Source organism: Triticum dicoccoides, chromosome 1B (genome assembly GCF_002162155.2).
Source record: "Triticum dicoccoides isolate Atlit2015 ecotype Zavitan chromosome 1B, WEW_v2.0, whole genome shotgun sequence".
NCBI lineage: Eukaryota > Viridiplantae > Streptophyta > Magnoliopsida > Poales > Poaceae > Triticum > Triticum dicoccoides.
In genome coordinates this window covers 563,137,630-563,163,908 of record NC_041381.1, presented here as the reverse complement: position 1 = coordinate 563,163,908, position 26,279 = coordinate 563,137,630, and positions in this window count along the sequence as shown.

The window sequence follows — 26,279 nt, the reverse complement described above, 5'->3', positions numbered from 1 at the left end:
ACCACATCCAGTGTGATTTTTCCCGCGCATTGTGCCTCTCGACTAGGCTTGATTCCCCTGAAGGTCGTGCTGCTTTGTTCAATGCGGCTCTTGTCAATTTCCATCTTGTTAAGGGTTTCCTCATAGATGAGGTTTAGTCCGCTTCTGCCATCCATGAGCACTTTAGTGAGCCTGAAGCCATCCACAATTGGGCTAAGGACCAAAGCGGCTGGTGCTCGGACTGTTCGGTACTGAGGTTCGTCATTGGCATTGTAAGTTATAGTCGTGTCGTTCCATGGGTTTATTGTTGCCATGTGGCAAACTTCCACGAGGCTACACTGAGCTCACTTGCGCCTATTATTTGAGGCGAAAGTCTCGAAGACTGTAAATACCGTATTTTGTCTCCGGCGGGATGTTGCTCTGCTGTATGTTTTATGAGGAGATCCTCGCCGCTCTTTGCTACCTGCCGGAGTATCCAAGATGCTCTAAGGCTATGCGTTGGCATAGTATCCGGTGTGCTGTGAATCTTGCATGGCCCGTTCAGCCATTCTTCCAATACGTTCCGCGCCTTGCGGTGGGCTTTATTTTTTTGGTACTTGAACCGGGTGACTTACGGGAGTTTACCCTTTTAATTCGGACAGAGGATTTGGCTAGAGCCAGATTGTCCCAAAAACTTGTTTGGGTTTTCCAGGCGCTTTCCATTGCGCAGTATTTTTGCACTATGGCCGCTAAGTCAGCAAAGTGTACTATGTCACGATGACTTTGTCCGTGCAATTGTTGCAAAAGAGGGAGATTGCGTCTGCCTCGTGACAGTCCTTGACCCTATTTATCACAAGGAGGAATCTGGCCCAGTAATGATGTACTATTTCTTGGGGCTCTTGTCTGATATGGGAAATATTGGATAAATCTGGGAGGGTGGGCGGATTTGAATGCGAATTCCGCCCCGATCTGGGACCCAGGGGCAAAGAAGCTTTTGAGCTTAACGGCTCGGGTTCTAGGGCGTTTCCCGATTTCTTCGGCCCACCCCGCGATCCTGAGTCCGGGACCGGGGTCATGTCCTCCCGCGAGCGGGTGACCGGCTCGGAGAGCTCGGAAATCCGAACATAGTTCGTCCTCAAAGTGGAGGGAGAATTAGGATGATGCTCTTCCACTACCGCTATCTCATGGGTGATCGGTGGAGAGTGAATGTCCCTTTGCTCAGGTTTAAGCCCGATCCGGTCATAGTCCGTAGCGACGCCCAGGGCGGCGATGCAATCCAAGAGCTCACTGAGGGAGAAGAGCTCCATTGGGTCCATCTGTTCGGCAAATTCTAAATTAACGTGGAGGCTATTTTAAATGACCGGAGAAGTCATCGTCGGTGCAACAGCCGATTGGGCGGTCATAACAAAGTCGCCCAGCCGGAGAGTTTGGCCTAAAGTCAGGGCTCCCCCGAAGGTGATGTTATCTTTGACAACGAGACGAGCCATCAGGCCTTATCGCAACGACACAGTGGAACTCTCAATGAAAGCACCAATGTCGGTGTCAAAACCGGCGGATCTCGGCTAGGGGGTCCTGAACTGTGCGTCTAAGGCTAATGGTAACAGGAGACTAGGGACACGATGTTTACCCAGGTTCGGGCCCTCTCGATGGAGGTAATACCCTACTTCCTGCTTGATTGACCTTGATGATAGCATTACAAGAGTTGATCTACCACGAGATCAGAGAGGCTAAACCCTAAAAGCTAACCTATGGTATGATTGTGATTGTTGTTGTTGGGTCCTACGGACTAAACCCTCCGGTTTATGTAGACATCGGAGGGGGCTAGGGTTACATAGAGTCAGTTTACAGAGGATGAGATCTACATCCGAATCACCAAGCTTGCCTTCCACGCCAAGGAGAGTCCCATCCGGACACGGGAGGAAGTCTTCTATCTTGTATCTTCATAGTCCAACAGTCTGACCAAAGTATATAGTCCGGCTGTCCGGATACCCCCTTATCCATGACTCCCTTAGCTGCTGCTAACTGAAGCCGATCGATGCTGCCTCTGGATGAAAAATGAGCATTGTTGGGGGGTTGGATGAACAGGACCCCATGGTAGTAGAGGCCGTTGCCGTTGGATGAACAGGACCTCGATCGAACTGGTTGGGGGTGGATGAACAGGACCCTATGGAGGGCTGGATGAACAGGACCCCGTGGAGTGCTGGTTGAACAGTAGCCGGAGGAGGGCTGGATGAACAGTAGCCCGTGGAGGGGTGGTTGAACAGGACCCCGTGGAGAGGGTTGGTTGAATAGTAGCCGGTCGAGGAGCACGCGGTGGAGGCTGGATGAATAGGAGCCCGTGGATGAACAGTCGCAGGTGGAGGCTAGAGGAGGTTGACGGTGGATGAACAGTAACCCGTGGAGGCTGGAGGAGGTCGATGGTGGTGATGAATAGTATCTCGTGGAGTCCCGTTTTGCGGTATGCCACACCCCTCCCGATGAACATGGCCCCTGTTTCGATCGAAGCGCTCCAACACGAGCCCGTTTCCTCTGTTTTGCTGTACGTCACACCCCTCCCGATCAACAGGACCCCGTTTTGACCGTAGGAGGTCCAACAGACGTCTATTTCCTCTGATCTGCGGTATGGCAGACCCCTCCCAATGAACAGGATCACGTTTCGACCGTGGCCGGTTGAACACAAGGCCGTTTCCTCCATTCTGCGGCACGCCAAGCCTCGTTTCCATTGGTTGTTGCATCCAAGCCCTCCTGATGAACATGAGGATGCATTCTTTTCCGACCCAGCCGGTTGGCTCCCCATGAACACGACGACGACGCATTTTCTCCGTTCCGACCCAGCCATGTACACGAGCCCTGCCATACATATGCGCGAGTAGTCATTCGAGACCCTACCCGTATGTACGTACGTGACCGTATTTACTTTCTTGCACCCAGGACGCTATACGTACATGTACATGCTATGTGCGCGCGTCTACTACGGAACGTGTGTGCCTCTACATTGACCAGTATGTAGCTGGTGGGTCCCAGTAGTCATGGGGCGAATCATTTTTTGCCCGTAATGTGGATGCACTTCCTTGTGTGTGAAGATGTAACTAGTGGGTCCCAGCAGTCAGGGGAAAAAAATTATTTTTCAGGGTAAAAAGGATAAAGTTGCATGCATGCGTCCATGGGCGTGGTGCATCCGCACTGTCAGCCTCTCACATACAGTCATCTTCCGATGACTCTTGGTTGTTGACCATTGTCGGTGTCAAAACCGGCGGATCTCGGGTAGGGGGTCCGAACTGTGCGTCTAGGCGGATGGTAACAGGAGACAAGGGACACGATGTTTTTACCCAGGTTTGGGCCCTCTCGATGGAGGTAAAACCCTACTCCTGCTTGATTAATATTGATGATATGGGTAGTACAAGAGTGGATCTACCACGAGATCAGAGAGGCTAAACCCTAGAAGCTAGCTATGGTATGATTGTTGTTCGTCCTAGCACTAAAACCCTCCTGTTTATATAGACACCGGAGAGGGCTAGGGTTACACAGAGTCGGTTACAATGGGAGGAGATCTACATATCCGTATCGCCAAGCTTGCCTTCCACGCCAAGGAAAGTCCCATCCAGACACGGGACGAAGTCTTCAATCTTGTATCTTCATAGTCCAGGAGTCCGGCCAAAGGTTATAGTCCGGTCATCCGGACACCCCCTAATCCAGTACTCCCTTAGTAGCCCCTGAACCACGCTTCAGTGACAACGAGTCCGGCGTGCAGATTGTCTTCGGCATTGCAAGGCGGGTTCCTCCTCCGAATACTTCATAAAAGATTTTGAACACAAGGATAGTGTCCGGCTCTGCAAAACAAGTTCCACATACCACCATAGGGAGAATAATATCTGAACAAATCTAATCTTTTGACGTATCCCACGGCATGACATCACGCCATGGCCAAGCTTTTATTCGTTTTACTATCCCACCTCAGCACGTTTAGTGAGGCGGTTTCCTTGGCACGTCTTGTCAAAGCAGAGATCGTGTCCCCTTATTCCGGGATTCTCACCAATACGGGCGTGGGTAACCCAATCGTGTCTGTTGGTATGTCTCCCCAATCGAAGGCGAGTCCCAAAGGTCACGGGGAGGGCTCTTGGTATTCAACCTCTTTATAAAGAGACCAAGGCTCGGCTCCTTTCTTTCAATCTCAATCAAATCCGCCCCTCACCTTGAGTTCCAACACCCAAAGCTCCAGATTTAGGCGCTTTAGACATCCAACGATGTCCGGCTCTGTCCTTAAAGGCCAGTGGATGTCTTCCTCCATTACGGAAGAAGACATGCGAAAGCTAAGAGATGCGAGGTATCTAACCGGCGAAATCTCGCATATGCTGCCTGCTCAAGGGCAGGTTATTCCCACTCCCAAGACTGGTGAGAGCATGGTGTTCGCGTCTCACTTCCTTCGGGGGCTAGGGTTCCCGACAGACCGCTTCGTGCGGGGGCTCATGTTTTATTACAGGCTGGAATTTCATGACTTAGCTCCGGAGTCCATCCTCCATATCTCATCGTTCATTGTCGTGTGCGAGGCCTTCCTCCGTATTACTCCTCACTTTGGATTGTGGCTTAAGACCTTCAAAGTAGAGCCAAAGATGATCGAGGGGCAGCACGCAGAGTGCAGAGGTGCTGTTATAAGCAAGAATGCCAACGCTCCATGGCCCGAGGGCCTTTTTTACGAGGAGTTCAGCTTATGGCAACGAGAGTGGTTTTATATCATAGTTCCCAGGGGCACCAAATGGTTGGTGCCACCTGCCTTTCGCTCGGGTCCCCCACCATAGCTAGCATCATGGGTCAATAAAGGGCTTAACTGGGGGTCGTCCAAGGACGTGCCCTTGTTGCAGGGCCGCATTCGAGATCTCCTAGAAAGATATATCAATCTGGCCGTAGTGACGCAGGTTATGTTGATTCGCCGCATACTGCCCTGCAAACGTCGCCCCCTCCGCCTATAGGAATTTAATCCGGAAGGACCGCGAGCCCTCCAATATTTTATGGGCGCGACGCCCATGGAGATGTACAAATTGTTCTTCGGATCACAAGCAACGTGTCCGGACTCGTCCGAGGATGCAGGTCTGAGATGCAATCGCCTAGATACTCAAGTAAGTAACCCTGTACCCGGACTCGCTATCCGTATATTATCATAAAATTGCCCTTTAAAAGAGTTGTCCCTTAAACATGAGTGGATAGCGAAAGCAAAGCTAATCAGGTGTCCGCCCTCCCTCCCCGAGACTACGCCGGATCCCGTGTTAACCAGGATGCTGGAGGTTGCGCCTTTGGAAGAAGGCGAAGAGGGGAACAAGGGAGCTACCGCCTCCGTGAAGGAGGCTGTCAGGAAAGGAGGAATCGAGAAATCCTCTAACCAGGGGAAGGAGAGGACTGCCTCTGAAGACTTGGAGGCGATGGCCTCAAAGCGGGGGAAGAGATCTTCGTCAGAGGGTCCGGCGCCGGGGGGTGCCTCGGTCGCATTGCGCCCCCAAGGGTGTCAGCTCTCCACCGAGCCGTAAGTAAAGAGGGGGGTTTTAAAATAAGAGACATCCCTGTTCTATTTCTGAGGAAGATAACCAAAATTTCACCTTGTAGTTCGGATCTCAGCTCTTCTCAGCAGAGCTCATCTTCAGGGGATCTTCGTCCGGAGATGATGGAGAGCGGAACGCCTCCCCCTGCCATACCGCCTTGCGAGGCGGGTGACCCTGAGGTGTCATCACGGAGGGTTTCTCCAAATCCGGCAGGGCCGGAAGGCAGTCGTATGTCCCCCCAAGGCCCTCCGTGTCCGACCTTCGAAAAAGGCCATCAGATGAGTCCGGCACCGTCTGGTGCACGGTCGGAGGAGCTGAAGCATCTGCTCGGGCGAGCGTCTATCTCAGAAGAACATCGTGCGTTGATGGATACAGTGATTGGAAGGATTTCATCCTTGGAGAGCGGGTTGTACGAGGCCGTCAGGAGTTTACTGACAGGCTTTGAGGTTCTCGAAATGATGTACCTTTTGACAGATCCACATATATAAGATGCGCCCTGTATAGATAGTAGCCCCTGAGACTCTGTGCATTGTCAAAAATGACGGCGCGCCGAGAATCATAATCCCAGGTATAATATGACGCCTTTCCTATGTAGGTGGCGAAGTGTCCGATGGCTAGTCGGACTGATGAATTTGCCGAGCTAAAGCGGCAACTTGACGTGGCAGATGCTAACATTGCGCTTGTCAACAAGCGACTGGACGAGACACAAGGTATGTAATTTCTCCGAAGACACCTGGTAAGAGGAGCTTGATGCCCGTACCTTACAACATGTATGCTTGATGCAGATGGTGTCGCTGCCGTGGAGAACCTTCGGGCGGAACTTGCCTGAGCCAAGGAGTAGGCCAGGAAGAGCGATGCGGCTGCCTTAAAGGCAGCTGAAGAGCTGAAAGCCGAATAGGCTGCTCACTGCCAAAGCATAAAGGAAATGGCCGAGATGGCTGTAAAGTTGAAGAATGCTGCCGACCGCTGCAAGCTTCTTGAAAAAGAAGATAAGGTGGCGCAGAAGGACCTAGAGAAGGTCACTACCGAGGCCAAGGATGCTCGCTCTATGATGAGAGCTATGAAGGAGGAGCTACGTCAGGACGGAGATATCACGGCTGGAAAGCCCTTTATGCTGCGGATGAAGTTCGGGGATCCTAATTATGCTCCGTTGGACCGGCAGTGGAGTGCGGCGAACACTTATCTGGACTTGGCGGCGAGCGCCACGGACGCGGCGGAACACTTCTGTGATCAGAAGGACCACGAAGTGGACAAGCTTTTTTGGTTGCTGTCGGTGTCAAAACCGGCGGATCTCGGGTAGGGGGTCCCGAACTGTGCGTCTAGGCGGATGGTAACAGGAGACAAGGGACACGATGTTTTTACCCAGGTTCGGGCCCTCTCGATGGAGGTAAAACCCTACTCCTGCTTGATTAGTATTGATGATATGGGTAGTACAAGAGTAGATCTACCACGAGATCGGAGTGGCTAAACCCTAGAATCTAGCCTATGGTATGTTTGTTGTTCGTCCTACGGACTAAAACTCTCCGGTTTATATAGACACCGGAGAGGGCTAGGGTTACACAGAGTCAGTTACAATGGGAGGAGATCTTCATATCGTATCGCCAAGCTTGCCTTCCACGCCATGGAAAGTCCCATCCGGACACGGGACGGAGTCTTCAATCTTGTATCTTCATAGTCCGGGAGTCCGGCTAAAGGTCTTAGTCCGGCCATCCGGACACCCCCTAATCCAGGACTCCCTCGGTAGCCCCTGAACCAGGCTTCAATGACGACGAGTCCGGCGCGCAAGTTGTCTTCGGCATTGCAAGGCAGGTTCCTCCTCCGAATACTTAATAGAAGATGTTGAACACAAGGGTCGTGTTCGGCTTTGCAAAATAAGTCCCACATTCCATTGTAGAGAGAATAATATTTGTATCAATCGGATATGCTGACGTATTCCGCAGCGTGACATCATGCCACGGCCAGGCTTTTATTCATTTTGTTGTTCCACGTCAGCGCGTTTAGCGAGGTGGTTTCCTTGGCACGTCTTGTCAAAGCAGAGATCGTGTCCCCTTATTCCGGGATTCTCATCAATACGGGTGTGAGTAACCCAACCGTGACTTAGGTATGAATCCCTAATTGAAAGCGAGTCTCAAACGGTTACGGGGAGGGCTCTTGGTATTCACCTCCTTTATAAAGGAACCAAGGCCCGGCTCCCTTGTTCTTAAATCAATCAAATCCGCCCCTTGCTTTGAGTTCCAACACCCAAAGCTCTAGTTTTAGGTGCTTCGGACCTTTGAAGATGTCCGGCTCCGACCCTCAAGGCTGGTGGATGCCTTCCTCCATTACGGAAGAAGATGTGTGAAAGCTAAGAGATGCCAGGTATCCAACCGGTGAAATCTCGCATAGGCTGCCTACTCAAGGGCAAGCTGTTCCCGCTCCCCACCCTGGTGAAAGCATGGTGTTCGCATCTCATTTCCTTCGGGGACTAGGCTTCCTGATCGATCCCTTTGTGAGGGGGCTTATGTTTTACTACGGGCTGGAATTCCACGACCTAGCTCCGGAGTCCATCCTCCAGATTTCATCATTCATTGTCGTGTGCGAGGCCTTCCTCCATATCACCCCTCACTTCGGATTGTGGCTAAAAGCTTTCAAAGTGGAACCGAAAGTGATCGGGGGGCAGCACGCTGAGTGCGGAAGGGCTATAATAAGCAAGATGGACGATGCTCCATGGCCCGAAGGCTCTTTTCAAGAGGAGCCTGGCTTATGGAAACGGGACTGGTTTTACATCACAGCCCCTAGGGGCACCACATGGGTGGCACCGCCTACTTTTCGCTCGGGTCCCCCACCACGGCTGGCGTCATGGGTTAATGAAGGACTTATCTAGGGGCCGCCAAAAGACGTGCCCCTGCTGCAGGGTCGTATTCGAGATCTTCTAGAAAGATATATCAATCTGACTGTAGTGGCGCAAGTCATGGTGATTCGCCGCACACTGCCCTGCAAACGTCGACCTCTCCGCCTGTGGGAGTTCAATCCGGAGGGACCACGAGTCCTACAACATTTCATGGGAATGACACCCATGGAGATGTACAAATTGTTCTTCGGATCACAAGCAAGGTGTCCGGATTTGTCCGAGGACGCAGGTCTGAGCTGCAACCACCCGGATGCTAAAGTAAGTAGCCCCGTATTTGAACATACCATCCAGATTTTTATCAAATCTACCCTTTAGCAGAGTTGCCCTTTGAACAGGAGTGGATAGCGAAGGCAAAGCTTATCAGGTGTCCAGCCCCCCTGCCCGAGACCATACCAAATCCCTTGCTAACCAGGATGCTGGAGGCCGCGCCGTTGGCAGAAGGCGAAGGGGGGGACCAAGGAGTTACCGCCTCCACGAAGGAGGCCGTTAGGAAGGGAAGAATCAAAAATTCTCCCGACCAGGGAAAGAAAAGGACTGCCTCTGAAGACCCGGGGGTGATAACCCCAAAACGGGGAAAGAAATCTTTGTCAGAGGGTTCGGCAGCAGAGAACGCCCCAGCCGAATCGCCCCCTAAAGGGGACCCGCTCTCCCCCGAAGCGTAAGTGAAGGGAGGGGTTCCATAATGAATCACATTCATGTTTTATTCCTGAGGAAAATAACCAAAACATTATCTTGCAGTTCGGATCTCAACCCTTCTCAGCAGAGCTCATCTTCAGGGGATCTTCGTCCAGAGATGATAGAGAGCGAAACGCCTCCCTTGTTCCACCGTCTCACGAGGATGGCGACCCCGAGGTATCGTCCCGGAGGGTTTTTTCAAGTCCGGACCCTGGGAAAGGTCGTCAGACTAGTCGGGCACCCTCTTGTGCGCCGACGGAGGGGCTGAAGGATCTGCTTAGTAGGGCGTCCATCTCAGAAGAACACCGTATGTTGATGGATACGGTGATTGGAAGAATTTCATCCGCGGAAAGCGGATTGTATGAGGCTGCCAGGAGTTTACTAACAGGCTTTGAGGTATGTTAAAAGGTGTACCTTTTGGTAGAGCCGCATATTAAATGTGCCCTGTATGAATAGTAGCCTCTGAGACTCTGTGTGTCGTCACGAGTGATGGTGCACAGAGGATCATAACCCCAGGTATAATGTGCTGCCTATTCCAGGAAGGTGGCAAGTCGTTCGGTGGCTAGCCGGACTGATGAATCTGCCGAACTAAAGCGGCAACTTGACGTAGCAGATGCCGACATCGCGCTTGTACATAAGAGGCTAGATGAGGCTCAAGGTATGTTCAAAAGACACCCAGTAATAGGAGCTTGATGTTCGGGCCTTATATATGTTTTATGTAGATGGTGCTGCTGCCGTGGAGATCCTTTGGGCAGAACTTGCCCGAGCAAAGGAGCAAGCAAGGAAGAGTGATGCGGCTGCCGTTAAAGCGGCTGAAGAGCTAAAGGCCGAACAGGCTGCTCACTACCAGAGCAAGAAGGAAATGGCCGAGATGGCCATAAAATTGAAGGATGCTACCGACCGCTGTAGATTGTTTGAACAAGAAGATAGGACGGCTCAGAAGGATCTTGAAAAGATCACTGCCGAAGCCAAGGATACTCGCTCTGCCATGAGAGCGATGAAGGAGGAGCTGCGTCAGGCCGGAGATATCACGGCTGGAAAGCCTTATATGTTGTGGATGAAGTTCGGAGACACCAAGTATGCTCCATTAGACCGGCAGTGGAGTTCGGAAAACGCTTATCTGGATTTGGCTGCAAGTGCGGCGGACGCGACCGAACACTTCCGCAGCCGAGGTGGCCATGAACTCGAAGAGCTTTTTTGTTCGCAGTACCACAATCCAGAACGCCCACTGTCAGTATCCGACCGTTTAGCCGCCTGGGCGGAGCTGGACAGATTATCCGGACTCGCCATGAAGTATGTTGCGAGTCGTCTGTGGCCAGAGAAGCCGGAGCCGAAGAGATATTTTGGCTTGGTGCAGCAATTCCTTGGTTCGGTGCCGCATGCTGATGCAATGAAGAGGTCGGCGTGCATAGAGGGCGCACAGATGGCTCTTGCCCGTGTCAAGACATACTGGGCAGATATGAAGGCCAGTATTGTTGCATCCCAGGATTCGGACGAAAGCCGACTACCTGCTAGGCACTATTTTGAGGAAGTTCTTCCTGGCGCTCGTATAATAGAGTCGCAGTGCCCGAAGGATGTTGTGTTCGAATAGCTTATACTATTTGTAAGACGAACTGTGTTTTTATGAAAAAAGCTTTTTTATACTTGTGCTTGCAAGAATCATGATGCCTCCTGTGCGGCCGTTTAATGTATATATTTGTATATAACCTGAAAGATGGCAGTCGTTGGCTTCAGCCCCCACGCATAGAATGCGGGGGTGTTCGCAAAAAGGCACCTTTTCACACTTAATCCAACGTCTTGGTCCTACAAAGGAGGTGGTGGCGTGGTGAACTAGGCAACCAGACTATAATGCTTTATCACTTTCACTTAGCCATAGGAGTTTGACAGTGGGACTAAGGAATAGCCCCTAGGGGCACCGCGCTCGCCCGAATTCGGGGCGCGAGTGTGCTTGACCGGGAAGCGACCCTTTGTTAATGCGGAGGAATCCTAAACATTCCAAAAGTCATCGACTGGTTGACCAATCTCTCGCTATATCATGACAGTCAATTTTCGGCTTTCTCTACTGAGGTGCTCACCCGGCCGAACCGGGGCACAATCGCAGTAGTTCTCCTGGTGCCGCGTTAGCCGATATAACGGAACGTAAGGCAGCAAAACACAGGAGCCGGGCAAACCCAACATTTGACCAAAGACATGATTCGGAGCTGATGCATATAGGGCCAAACTCGCGACGCCGAACACTCCCTAAGGTATTCGGTCTTTATGAATACGGGCTGAAATATAGCCCTTGGTAAAAAAGCCCCTAGTGTCCAGGTATGTGCAAAAATTCTGGCGTGGCCACATGCCAATACGCCAGCCTCCTCCTCGCCTATAGAGAAAACCGGGGGATGTTATCAACAAGAGACAGTAAAAAAGGTTTACGCCGGGTCTTAATCTGAAAAGAATCCTTGGAACGGGTCCCTGCTGCACGTCTGCGCCTGTGTCTCCGTTGTGCCGTATCCTAGACGGGCGTAGCACGATGTTCGTCTGCGAAAGAGAGGAACTTAGTGAAAAAATAAGCGTGCGAGAAATCTATATCGAAATAAACAAGATATGGTTGGAGCAAGAGTTGGACCGTATTGTCTCCGGGCGTGAGCACACGGAGCCCCTTGCACGAGGGTATGCGGCTATTTAAGCATGTTGACGCTGGACTCGTCTATCCGTGTAGGGATGGATTTGTGGGCGGCTGTCTAGGCAGCCACACCCCTGCCCGTACTTTTGGGGGTCAATTTATGTTCCCTTGTAATGAAATGATGCCCTTTGGACCGGGCATTTTGAGTGTAAGGGATGCGTAGTGCGGTATTGCGTTAAAGCGGGCGAAGGCTTCACGTCCTAGTAGCGCTTGATAGCGACTTACGAATGGGGCGATGTGGAATGTTAGCATTTCGCTTCGGAAGTCGTCGGGTGATCCGAACATGACATCTAACGTAAGGGAACCCATACTTGGGGTATCCGAACCTGGTGTTACTCCTTGAAAGGAAGTGTTGCCGAGGTGGATTACGACTGGGTTTACCCCGAGTTTGTGGACTGTGTCCTGATATAACAGGTTCAAGTTGTTGCCGCCGTCCATAAGGGCGTTTGTAAATTGGAGTCCATTAATGATTGGATTTAGGACCAAGGCAGTCCAGTCTGCGTTCTGGTCTCCTCTAGAGTAATCCTGATGATCGAACGTGATTGGTTGTAACAACCAGTGGGGTTGCTCCTCCGGGGCTGGCGCGTGTCGTTGTAGGTGCCGTTCTATTCTTCCCTTTCGTCACATGAAGTAGATTTACTGTCTTGACTTCTTGTGGGAACTTCTTTTGTTCTCGGTGATCTGTTCGTTGGGTGCATCGTCATCTTCGCTTGGTGTGTTGAGCCCCTTGTGTTTGGCGTTGAGCTTGCCGGACTGCTTAAAGACCCAACAATCTCTATGGGTATTGTTTGCAGGTCTCCTCGGAGTGCTGTGGATTTGACATATTTTGTCCAAAATTTTGTTGAGGTTGACATATCGTCTTTGGGGGGCAGCTTTTTCTGATTTTGCCGAGAGCTTTTGAATCCGGCGTTTACTGCCATGCTCATCGGGCTGTTATCCTTTATCCAGCGCGGTTCTTTGTTACGGTGCGGCTTCCCGTTCCCATCTCTGGGTTCGGACGTATTCGGGTCGCTGGTGCTGCTTCTTGCCAACCAGCTATCCTCTCCTGCACAGAAGCGGGTCATGAGGCTTGTTAACGCGGCCATTGTTCGCAGCTTTTCTTGGCCGAGGTGTCTGGCGAGCCATTCGTCTCGGACGCTATGTTTGAAAGCTGCTAGGGCCTCTGCGTCCGGACAGTCGACTATCTGATTCTTTTTGATAAGGAATCTGTTCCAGAGCTTCCGGGCTGACTCTCCGGTCTGCTGAGTTATATGACTCAGATCATCTGCATCAGGGGGGCCGGACATAGGTCCCTTGAAAATTTGCCCGGAAAGCATCCTCAAGCACTGCCCAACTTCCCATGGTGTTTTCGGGAGGGCTCTTAAGCCAATGCTGGGCTGGCCCTTTGAGCTGAAGGGGTAAGTATTTTATGGCGTGGAGGTCGACTCCTCTGGACATGTGTATGTGGACGATGTAGTCCTCGATCCAGACTCCAGGGTCTATTGTTCCGTCTTATGCTTCTATGTTCACTGGCTTGAATCCGGCTGGGAATTCATGATCCAGCACCTCATTGGTAAAACATAGGGGGTGTGCGGCTCCCCTGTATTTAGGCACGCCGCGATGTTCGGGTATTTTTTGCGTTGCATCACTCATTGGAGCTTGCTTTCTTGGCCTATAGATGGATCTGGTTGGGCCAGTTTTCTGGTGCGAATTCTTGCGCGCCATATTGAGTGCGGCGTCCTTTGATGCGTGAGATTGATCGTAGGGTCGTCTATCCGACCTTGTGGCTTCCTTATTTTTTGACTGTGGGGGCTTTGTGGCCTCTTCGTCAAATTCCGGTAGTAGTTTCCGCTTCGGATAGCTCTTTGTGTGGCGACTACTGCCGTACTTGTGTGCGGTATTGAGTACTTTGCCCCATCTGATCCTGAGTGCATCTTCCGCTGTTTTGAGCCTCCGCTTCTGCTTTCTCAGGCTACATGCAGTGGCGACGAGCCTTTGGTGGAGGTTCTGATGTTCCAGCAATTTGTCTGGTGTGAGGTCGTCCGGGCTATTATCTTTCCCGAGGATTGGTTGTTCGGATTGTTCGCCCTGCTTGGACGGATGCTCGACGACATGATCATCGTCCGTTGAGTCACCTTGCTCTATGGCTGGGTCTTTGTCGACGTGGGGCTTGGCCTTGCGCTTACGCCGCCGCTTTGATTGTTTTTCGGGGGAGCGATCCCTGGCCGCATCCTTTTGGTCCTCGTTGTCGTTTCTGTTGTATGTGTCCACCATGCATACATCGTATGATGAGGTGGTTTTCCGGAGCCCTATAGGTGCTGGTTCTTGATCGTCTCTTTTATCGGCGTCCATACCGTCGATATCTTCGGAGTCGAAATCAAGCATGTCAGTTATATTTTCAACAGTGGCTATCAAGTGGGTGGTGGGTGGGTTTCGAACTTCGTCGTCCGCATCCCAACCACCCCGACTGTAGTCCGACCGGGGTTCTTTCGACAAAGAGAGGGACTTTAGCGAATTTAGGAAATCGCCAAAGGGCGAGTGCTGAAAGATGTCCGCGGTGGTGAACTCCATGATCGGAGCCCGATCGGGTTCGATCAAAGGGGGTGCGGAATATTCAGAGTCCGGAATGGAGTCCGGCACCTTGGAGTTACCGGCCTTGCAAAGGACTCGGCTGGTATTCGGCTCTATCGCCGCAGAGATTGCGGCTCCTGGGGCGGCGTCCTACCGTCCGTCCCTGGCTAGCGCAGACGGCTCCGAACTAATGGTCGGAGTGAACACGTGAGAGGCGCTCTGGTCGCTGTCCGGCGGCAGAGCTAGATCATGCCCATCGAGACAGTGCGGCGTGCTCGGTCGTGGCTCGAATCCGTTGAAGGTCAAGTCCCTGCGAATGTCGGTCGTGTAACGTAAGTTTTCAAACCTGACCTGATGGCCAGGGGCGTAGCTTTCGATCTGCTCCAGATGGCCAAACGAGTCGGCCCGTAGTGCGAAGCCGCCGAATACGAAGATCTGTCCGGGGAGAAAAGTCTCATCCTGGACCATGTCGCGATTGTCGAGCGAAGAAGCCACCGGGCCTAAAGGCGACGACACAGAGGAACTCTCAATGAAAGCACCAATGTCAGTGTCAAAACCGGCGGATCTCGGGTAGGGGGTCCCGAACTGTGCGTCTAGGCGGATGGTAACAGGAGACAAGGGACACGATGTTTTTACCCAGGTTCGTGCCCTCTCGATGGAGGTAAAACCCTACTCCTGCTTTGATTAATATTGATGATATGGGTAGTACAAGAGTAGATCTACCACGAGATCGGAGTGGCTAAACCCTAGAATCTAGCCTATGGTATGATTGTTGTTCGTCCTACGGACTAAAACTCTCCGGTTTATATAGATACTGGAGAGGGATAGGGTTACATAGAGTCGGTTACAATGGGAGGATATCTTCATATCGTATCGCCAAGCTTGCCTTCCACACCAAGGAAAGTCCCATCCGGACATGGGACGGAGTCTTCAATCTTGTATCTTCATAGTCTGGGAGTCCGGCTAAAGGTCTTAGTCCGGCCATCCGGACACCCCCTAATCCAGGACTCCCTCAGTCGCAGTTCCCCAATCCAGAGCGCCCACTTCCATTAACCGATCATTTGGCCGCGTGGGCGGAGCTGAATAGGTTATCCGGACACGCCATGAAGTATGTCGTGTGTCATCTGTGGCTGAAAAGGCCCGAGCCGAAGAGTTATTTTAGCTTGGTGCAGCAGTTCCTTGGTGCAGTGCCACATATTAATGCAATGAAGAGGTCAGCATGCATAGAGGGTGCACAAATGGCTCTTTCCCGTGCCAAGACATACTGGGCGGAGATGAAGGCCATTGCTGTTGTATCCCAAGATTCGGACGAGAACCGAGTACCTGCCGAGCACTATTTTCAGGAAGTTCTGCAGGGCGCTCGTTTTATTGAGACGCAGTGCTCGAAGGATGTTATGTTCGAATAACATGTATTATTTGTAAAACAATGTTTCGATGGAATATAAAAGCTTTTTATACTTGTGCCTTCAAGAATTAGAATACCTCTTGTGCGGCCGTTAATGTATATGTGTATATAACCTGAAAGATGGTAGTCTTCGGCTTCAGCCCCCACACATATAATGCGGGGGTGTTCGCAGAAGGCACATTTTCATACTTGATCCAACGTCTTGGTGCTATTAAGGAGGTGGTAGCGCAGCGAACTAGGCAACCGGACTATAATGCTTTATCACTTTCACTTAGCCATAGGAGTTTGACAGTGGGGCTACTATATAGCCCCTAGGGGCACCATGCTCACCCGAATTCGGGGCGCGTGTGTGCCTGGCCGGGAAACGACCCTTCGTTAATGCGGAGGAATCCGAAAGATTCCGACGGGTCATCGAGTGGTTGACCAGTCTCACGCTATATCATGGCAGTCGGTTTTCGGCTTTCTCTACTGAGGTGCTCGCCTGGCCGAACCGGGGCACATTCGCAGTAGTTCTCCTGGTGCCGCCTTAGACGATATAGCGGAACGTAAGGCAGCAAAACACAGGAGCTGGGCAAACCCAACATTTGACCAAAGACATGATTCAGAGCTGATGCATATAAGGCCAAACTCGCGACGCCGAACACTCCCTAAGGTATTCGGTCTTTATGAAAACGGGCTGAACAACGCCCTTGGTAAGAAGCCCCTGGTGTCCAGGTACGCGCAAAATTCTGACGTGGCCACATGCCAAGACGCCAGGCTCCTCCTTGGTTATAACAAGAAACAGGGGGATGTGTATCAACAAGAGATAGTGAAAAAGGTTTAGGCAGGGTCTTAATCTGAAAAGAATCCTTGAAACGGGTCCCTACTGCACGTCTGCGCCTGTGTCTATGTTGTGCCATATCCTAGATGGGTGTAGCACGGTGTTCATCTGTAAAAGAGAGGAACTTAGTTGAAAAAGATCGTGCGAAAATCTATTTTATATTAAATAAACAAAGTATAATTCAGAAAATGGGTAGAATTGAGCTTTATTGTCTCTTGTTGTACACGTGCGGAGCCCCTTGTACGGGGGTATGCGGCTAGTAAGCCATTGCATGTCTACGCCGGACTCGTCTAGCCATGTCCGGGGTCTGGACGACCTATTTAGGTGCTTTGATTAGTGAAGCTGGTTTAGTGTGTGGCTGTCAAGGCAGCCGCACAGATTTCCGCGCTCGAGGAACACTCGATATTTCCCTTTAATGAGATGATGCCTCGCAGACCGAGCATTTTAAGCGTAAGGGATGCATAATGCGGTATTGCGTTAAAGCGGGCGAAAGCTTCGCGTCCCAGTAGTGCTTGATAGCTACTTGTGAATGGGGCGATGTGGAAAGTTAGCTTTTCACGTCGGAAGTTGTCGGGGGAGCCGAACATAACTTCCAACAGGAGAGAACCCGTACAACGGGTATCTGGGCCTGGCGTTACCCCTTGAAAGGAAGTGTTGCCATGGCGAATTTTTGTTGGGTTTATCCCCATTCTGCGGATTGTGTCCTGATATAGCAGGTTTAGTTCACTGTCGCCGTCCATTAGGACTTGTGTAAAGTGGAGTCCGTCAATTATCGGATCTAATACCATGGCAGTTCAGCCTGCGTTCTGGATACTTCTAGAGTAATCCTGATGGTCGAAGGTGATTGGTTGTAACAACCAGTGGGGGGACTCCTCTAGGACAGGCCATATGGCGCGTATGTCTATAGCGCCACTCTGTTTTTCCCTTTTGTCACGTGAAGTGAGTTTACTATTTTGAATTCTTGTGGGAACTTCTTTTGTTCTCCGGTGCTCTGCTTGTGGGGTTCATCGTCGTCCTCGCTTGGTATGTCAAGCCCCTTGTGTTCTGCGTTGAGTTTGCCGGATTGCTTGAAGACCCAACAATCTCTGTGGGTATGGTTTGCAGGCTTCCCGGGAGTACTGTGGATTTGGCATATTTTCTCCAAGATTTTGTTTAGGTTAGATAGCTCGTCCCTGTTATCCTTGAGGGGCAGATTTTTCTGATTCTGCCGAGAGCTTTTGAATCCGGCATTGACTGCCGTGCTCTTCGGGTTCTTTCTCTTGGTCCGGCGCTGGTCCTTGCTACGTCGTGGTTTCCCGTTTCCATCCCTAACTTCGGATGTACTTGGGTCGCTGGTGCTGCTTCTTGCCAACCAGCTATCCTCTCCTGCGCAAAAGCGGGTCATGAGGCTTGTTAATGCAGACATTGTTCTTGGCTTTTCTTGGCCGAGGTGTCTGGCGAGCCATTCGTCTCGAACGCTGTGTTTGAAAGCTGCTAAGGCTTCGGTGTCCGGACAGTCGACTATCTGGTTCTTTTTAGTAAGAAATCTGTTCCAGAGTTTCCGGGCTGACTCTCCAGGTTGTTGAGTTATATGACTTAGATCGTCTGCATCCGGAGGTCGGACATAGGTCCCTTGAAAATTTGACCGAAAAGCATCCTCGAGCTCTTCCCTACTTCCGGTGGTGTTTTCGGGAAGGCTTTTATGCCAATGCCGGGCTGGCCCTTTGAGCTTGAGGGGTAAGTATTTTATGGCGTGGAGGTCATCTCCTCTAGCCATGTGTATGTGGAGGATATAATCCTCAATCCAGACTCCAGGATCTGTTGTTCCGTCGTATGCCTCTATGTTTACGGGCTTGAATCCCGCTGGAAATTCATGGTCCAGCACCTCATCGGTGAAACATAGGGGGTGTGCGGCACCTCTATTTTTGGGTGTGCCGTGATGTTCGGATACTTGTTGCGTTGCATTGCTTACTAGAGCTTGCTTTCTTGGCCCGTAGATAGATCTGGCTAGGCCGTCTTTTTGATGTGAATCCTTCTGTGCATCGCGTGCCGGCTTGAGTGCGGCGCCGTTTGCCGCCCTATGTTGGCCATGGGGTTGTTTATCCGACCGGGTGTCTTCCTTATTTTTTGATTGTCGGGGCTCTAAGGCCTCCTCATCAAATGCCGGCAGTAATTTTCGCTTCGGATAGCTCTTTGTGTGGCGACTGTCGTCGTATTTGTCTGCGGTGTTGAGTACTTTGCCCCATCTAATTCTGAGTGCATCTTCCGCTGTTTTGAGCTTCCACTTCTACTTTTTCAGGCTACGCGCAGTGGCGACGAGCCTTTTGTGGAGGTTCTTCTGCACCAGCAACTTGTTTGGCGTAAGGTCGTCCGGACTATTATCTTCGTCGGGGACGGTTTGTTCGGTTTGTTTATCCAAGTTTCCCTGTTCGGACGGTTGCTCGATGGCATGTTCGTTGTCCGCCGGTTCGCCCTGCTCTGCGGCTGGGTCTCTGTCGAGGTGGGGTTTGGAGCGGCGCCTATGTCACTGCTTTGACTGCTTTTCGAGGGAACGATCCCTCGTTGCGTCCCTTTGTTCCTCGTCGTCGTTTCTTTTAGGTGTGTCCACCATGTATACATCGTGAGATGAGGTGGTTGTCCAGTGCCCTATAGGCGCTGGTTTCTTTTTGTCTCCAACATCGTCGTCCATACCGTCGATGTCTTCGGAGTCGAGGTCTAGTTGGTCGGTTAAATCATCGACAGTGGCTACGAAGTGGGTGGTGGGTGGGCTTTGAATTTCTTCGTCATCTGCATCCCATCCCTGCTAACCATAGTCCGGCCAGCGCTCTCCCGATAAAGAGAGAGACTTTAGTGAATTCAGAATGTCGCCAAAGGGCGAGTGCTGAAAGATGTCCGTGGTGGCGAACTCCAGGATCGGCGCCCAATCGGGTTCGATCGGCAGGGGCGCAGAAGGTTCGGAGTCCGGAAAGGAGTCTGGCACCCTGGAGTCACGAGCTTTGCAAAGGACAAGGCTGGTGTTCGGCTCGATCGCCGTAGAGATTGCAGCCCCCGAGGTGGTGTCCAGCCATCCGTCCTCGATTGGCGCAGTCGGCTCCGAGCTAAGGGTCGGAGCGGACACTGGGGTGGCCTCCTGGGCACTATTCGGCGGCAGAGCTAGATCATGCACATCGTGACAGTGCGGCGCGCTCGGCTGTGGCTCGAACCCGTCGAAGATCAAGTCTCCGCGGATGTCAGCCATGTAGTTCAAACTTCCAAACCTGACCTGATGGCCAGGGGCATAGCTTTCGATCTGCTCTAGATGACCAAGCGAATTGGCCCGCAGTGCAAAGCCGCCGAATACGAAGATCTGTCCGGGGAGAAAAGTCTCACCCTGGACCGCATCGTTGTTGATGATCGGAGGAGCCATCGGGCCTAAAGGTTACGACATAGAGGAACTCTCAATGAAAGCACCAATGTCGGTGTCAAAACCGGCAGATCTCGGGTAGGGGGTCCTGAACTATGCGTCTAGGCGGATGGTAACAGGAGACAAGGGACACGATGTTTTTACCCAGGTTCGGGTCCTCTCGATGGAGGTAAAACCCTACTCCTTCTTGATTAATATTGATGATATGGGTAGTATAAGAGTGGATCTACCACGAGATCAGAGAGGCTAAACCCTAGAAGCTAGCCTATGGTATGATTGTTGTTCGTCCTACGGACTAAAACCCTCCGGTTTATATAGACACCGGAGAGGGCTAGGGTTACACAGAGTCGGTTACAATGGGAGGATATCTACATATCCGTATCGCCAAGCTTGCCTTCCACGCCAAGGAAAGTCCCATCCGGACACGGGACGAAGTCTTCAATCTTGTATCTTCATAGTCCAGGAGTCCGATCAAAGGTTATAGTCCGGTCATCCGGACACCCCCTAATCCAGGACTCCCTCAACCACGTTGACCACACCATGCCGAGCAGACTAGGACCGGTCAACGACGGTGAGGCCCCAGACAGGAACAACCCGGAGATGGGGAAGACGCGGCAGTGGAGTCGCAGATGGAGAGGAGTGGGAAACTTTGACTGGTTCGTGTGCGCGGCATCACTACCGCGGTGCCGCCCACGGGAAACAGAAGCAAGGACAGAGGTTGAAGAAGGAGCACGGCTGCTGGATTAACATCCAACGGTCTAGCTGCTAGAATCATTTGTTGATTAAGTTGACAAAGCCCTGCGTACACGTCCGCTAAGTAGGCCTACAAGCCAGCCACCAAATCTGACGGGTCCCACCTGTCAACGGGAGGAATACTTTTATTCGAATAACAAGGAGGCACTTCCTTCCATGCGAACATACAGCCCCGGTGGGTCCCAGCTGTCAGGGGGAGGAAACATTTTTTTCCAGCTTAATAAGGAGGAACTTTCCTTGCGTGTGACCATGGACCTCGTGGGTCCCAGCTGTCAGGCTCTGCACGTACAATCCTCTTCCGATGACTCTCGTTTGTTGACCAGCCGCACCGAGGCAGCGAAGTGGTGGATGACAGCGAGGCCCCGAAAGGGAACGACCCAAAGATGGGAACACACGGCAGTGGAGTCGCACATTGAGAGGAGGAGAAGTGTTATAACTAGTTCTCGTGCGGCGTGGGGCTACATCCGGTGGAGAATAACAGGAGGTGTGGAGGGGTGGAGGGATAGCCTGGTCGGCGGTGGGGTAGCGCTTCACAGTGATGCGTGCTAAGCAGAGCCGCTAGACACTAAAGGCCGGACCACGCGGTCACGATGACGCTGGAGGAAGTAGACGAGATATTGAAGGTGCATGCCAGCCATTGGATGTAAATCCAATGGTTGTTGATGTCATAACTATTTGTTGACCAAGTTGACAATGCCCTGCTTAGGCTTCGACCTATTGGCCCACATGTCAGCCTGCAAAAATGTGGCATATATTTAACCCATGTTTTCAAGAATGTACATTCCATTTGCTGGGCTGGGTGAACAAATAATTTTGCGTCAATGTGGCCCATTGATATTTTCTAAGAAATCCCAGGCCATTTGCACTTTCTTGAAATACACGGATTAGCTGGGCTCATTCTATATATAATGTTAGGTTAGAAAGAGCAATTAATATCAAAAAATAAACCGGAGAGACACATTTTTATATATAAAATTAAGAAATTAGCGAGTTATTGCTCAAAATAAAAATGAGCGCTTTATTATTACATTGGTCCTTAAATCTTCGCAAGCTTTTGTACGCAATTACCAGGATTTTCCTTGCGTGTGAGTCAAAAACAACCAGGATTTTCCTTGCCAACTTCTTTTAAACATTTACTTTTATAAGTTAATATCATGTGGGATGTTTTTATAATGTACATATAAGTCTCTTGAAAATATACAATAATAGTAATAATATAAATATATATATAATGTGGTTAGAAGGGAAAACATAAATTGGACACATCATTATTATTCTTATATATAGATAAATAGAACAAAGATCTGTGTTTTATTAAAAAAATACATTGGGCTGCCGATCTTTAAGAAAAAGCCCATAGGCAGGTATGGACCTAAAAAATAAGTTGAAATCACTGTCTCCGTATGTCGTGGGCTACGCATGTTAAAAAACAAAACCTAGGCCTAGCTGATACTTGTTCGCCTCTGGAGAAAATGATACCAGCTATATCCCCGAGCGAACTGGATTAAAGAGGTGGCCGGTGGCGCGACTGAAGAAGCATATCAGGAGCAAAAAAAATTCTTTAGTGGATGGCTCTCTATGGTGTTTTTTTACTTGCCTCTACACCATACAACTTGTATTTTTAGCCTCCCACTCCATGGTGGACTAGCAGCCCATTTGCTGGGCGGGCCAACCTACAGAAACCAGCACTCGATTTTTCATCAGGCCCCAAAAACAAAGCAGAACTATGTTTGTTTTGAGGCCGAAAACATTACGGCAGTGGTTGAGGGGGGAAGACAGAGCAAAAAGATTAAAAAGAGCTAATGCACCGTTGCTACCCTAACAAAGCAGGTGCAATTCTTCTCGGGAAGAAGGTGTGCCGTTGACACCCACATGTCACATATCCCATAATAGGCATACTAACAAGTTCACACACAAGTGCAACAGAAAAGGTAAACATTCGTATCAAACTCAGGTTCACAGGACACGTTCGTATTCATAGCCAGCATTCACACTCAACAACTCAAAATATTCATATATACACAAGTTCAACATGTCTATGCATCCAAATGACTGATAGATCACATGACAATATTCATAGATAATTCACAAAAAGATTCAGATATACACATGTTCAGTATGTTTATGCATCCAAATGATTGAGATCACAGCCTGGTAAATGGTGTTCAGTCGGAGGTACTTCTTGCTAAAATTAATGCTTGTACAAGTAAACTTTCGAGTACATAAGAGGCAGCATAGACAATCTGAACTTTGCTTGTAGGTTTATCCTCAAATAGTGGCCTTGTGCCGAGGGAGGTTTTAGAAACTTGGCCACTACTTTCATCCAACTAGTTTACTGGCTCATCTTGGTCCTGTAGCTTGCCAAAATTCTACATTGTAGACAAGAAAGGAGGCGGTTGAGAAAATGAACCACCCAAATTTTTTGTGCAGTTTAATTGAAATGGAGCATCCCTTGCGTGCAGACTGATTAAGTGCCCGATGAATATATGCGTCAACCAACTTGTCTGGTATATTTAGATTCCATGCCATATAGTTCGCTACCATATCTGTCGATAACCAAAAGGCACAAGTTGGGACCAAAGACTGGACTGTGTTTTTCTCGGCTATGCGCCAAGCAATATTTTTGGCGTTCACTAACCTAATACTTGGAGTTTGACAACTGGTTGACGCCGGTTGATACTCGAATGAATATAGGCACTTCTTCTTGTCAAAATTGATGCTTGTCTAAGTGAACTTTGGAGTACATAGCAGCAGCATAAGTATTTGTCCATCTGATATTTTTCTGCAGTTCTACTGAAATCACCCAATGTAATGATTTGCCTGCGAGTTCAGGCTCCAAGTTACTCCTTTATAAAAATCGGCAAACAATAGCACAATACCAAATTACCAATACATGTGACTAGCACAATAATCCGGATAAAGACCAGTACCAACCTGTGTGAGGTAGCATATCAATTACTATTTCCTTTGACTGGAAGCCGAGATAAGCGAAGCGACTGACAACAAAGGAAGGAAGCAAGCCCAGATTAGTGATCGACATGAAAGGACGGAAGTTGTCGAGGTAATGAAGCACCCAAAGTTTTTGTGCAGTTCCACCAAAATCGAGCATCCCTGTTGGCACATATATTGAGAGAGTGAGATTACTGTAATAGTGGGACTAGTTGATGAAACATATACTACCAAATAAAAGCACCTTCAATATCTTAATGGGTAAAGTTAGCAACATAGTAGACTTGCTTAAAGAGAGGTATTAGTTTATTTAATCAGTGCCAATTAGCTCAACACTCAAAGCATTGCCATGTACCATAGGTTGCAAAACATTAACGTGCAAAGATGAAGGAGTTTCTCATGACAGTAGCACGATACAAATAGAGATGACATCCAACTAATATGGATGAAGGCCTTAGGCCCGTACCAACCTGAGGAAAAAGCATAGTCATGTAGTCCCATAAGATATGATAAAGCACTCACTAGAATCACTCAATAGTATATATATTTTTGTGCACTTCAAATGTATGGTTGAAATCACTCTTGTTTACCAGTGCTGAGATTATATTGAAAGATTATCAAGAACTTCCAGCAGAGTTAAAGCACTGGTTGGGATACAGTTCATTGTATTGTCTTGTGTAGTTCCACTAAAATGTACTATTGGCACGACATGATACCTGTTTGCACAAGTAGGAACAAGGTGAAACCTTCATTAGCTTAGTGAGAAAGGATAGAAAGACAATAGCATATTACTCTAATAGTAGCATCAAATTCATGATGGACAATACGCAAAACATTGCCTCATTGAACCAATGGCAATAAATTGACATGCAAAACTATAGCACTATTATGTCATGACACTAATAATATTCCCTCCCTGCTCCACCACATGATTCACCTCCATAGTCAAACATACACATGTACATGATTCAGCATAGGGTGCTACTAAAGATTTTTTTAACTCCGACAGGAAAATTAGGCAGCAATAAAGTAGTGGTACTTATGTACTCCTAATTAATTAAGTGACCTTGCAGGAGAGACAGCAGAAGTGGAAGGGCTCCCTGGAGTATCATCTCACATGTAAGGTAGACGTTGTCAGAGCCCTTGAATGGCCTCGACTAAGGCCTCTGGCTTCAGCAAGATCACCTTGGCACTGTTTCTTCTTCTTCCTCCTCCTCTTCACGCACTGTTTCTCTTTCTCCTCACCAGTTGGTGAAACCAAGTACATGATTGGCCTTCTATTTCAGAATTGGTTTTGTTAGTGAGGGAGTACAAGTGTACTAGTAAAAAATAGCATTATTTTCTCATGGCGGACGCAAAATAGAGATGAACGCATGCATTAAATATTATTCTTACCTAAAGGAAGGTTATGGTGCCAATATGGATGATGAGGATTGGAACACAGATCTCCCTTTGTGCAGTTCCACCGAAATGAACCAACTGTTCTATTCTGACATTCCAATTAAACAGAACAAAAGTCACTTCTTTTAAGAAAGTATTTTGTGCAGTGCACCAAAAGGTCACAACAGCAACCAGGTGAAATGGATATCCCTGTTTGCACAAAAAGCTACAGAGGAAACAGTCAGGGTCTCAAACAATTACAGGCAAAAACATTTGGCTAAACTTGTCATGGCTTATAACAGTGGCTTGGCTTCATTTTACCAGGGGCATTAGATTAAGAACAACTAAATATTTGGTATAAGGGCATGGGACAGTGGGTGCACCAGCAGTCCAGCACCATGTACCTAAACATGGGCATAAAGTGGTGATTCACAGTTTGTTGCCCAGAGAAACAAACATCGAAGAAACATATCTGGGTTGGTCCCATTTTTGTTCACTCTAGCCACCTACTCCTATGTGTGGATAGCAAATCTAGTCCTTGTCATACCACTGTGTACAACGTTACCCCTATATTTCCCATTTCGACAAAGAGACCGGTTGGATAACCAGTCTATACTACTTTCACCCCCTTTCCTTCCTGTTTGTAGCAAGTCCGACGTACATACTAAATTCCCCCACACCCATTTTATTTCTTGTTTGAACCAAGTATAAGATTCGACTCCATGAAGTAGCTTTACCTCTAACAATAGAAGAAAAAAATAGGTGACATTGGACCATCCGATCAAGAGGGGCTGAGAGGTAGAAAATGATGCACATGCAGCGACGTTGTGAGTTGGGGAAGTAGAGCTAAGGCGGTTTCGAAGGAAGATATACTGGAAGGTCGTCGAGATGTGGATTGGTGGGCGGCGGGAGGCCGGATCCGCCCATGCTAGGGCAACGACAAAGGGATCGGAGGAACTCCCGTGCCGGTGCTCGCCAGAGATAACAGTGCAGCCGGCAGTGGGTATCCTCCCTCGCTATCGACGACGGCCGAAATGTTGCCCCTCCTCCCCTTCACCGGCGGAGGGGGATATGCCAGATCTGTAACCAGCGGTGAGGATAGAAAGACGGTGTTTTTTGAAGGGAGAAAGGCAGTGTTACCACCGCTATCATGTTTAGATCTGGAGAGGATGAGAGTGTGTGAATAGAGCAACCCTAGCAAGCAAGCGCGGAGGCTCCGGCCTATATATATGTTGTGGGGTAGTTTTCCTTTTTCACTCCATCAAAACAATCATTTAAAATTATGTACGTGCCAGGTCGCCTTTTTTTAGTTGATTGT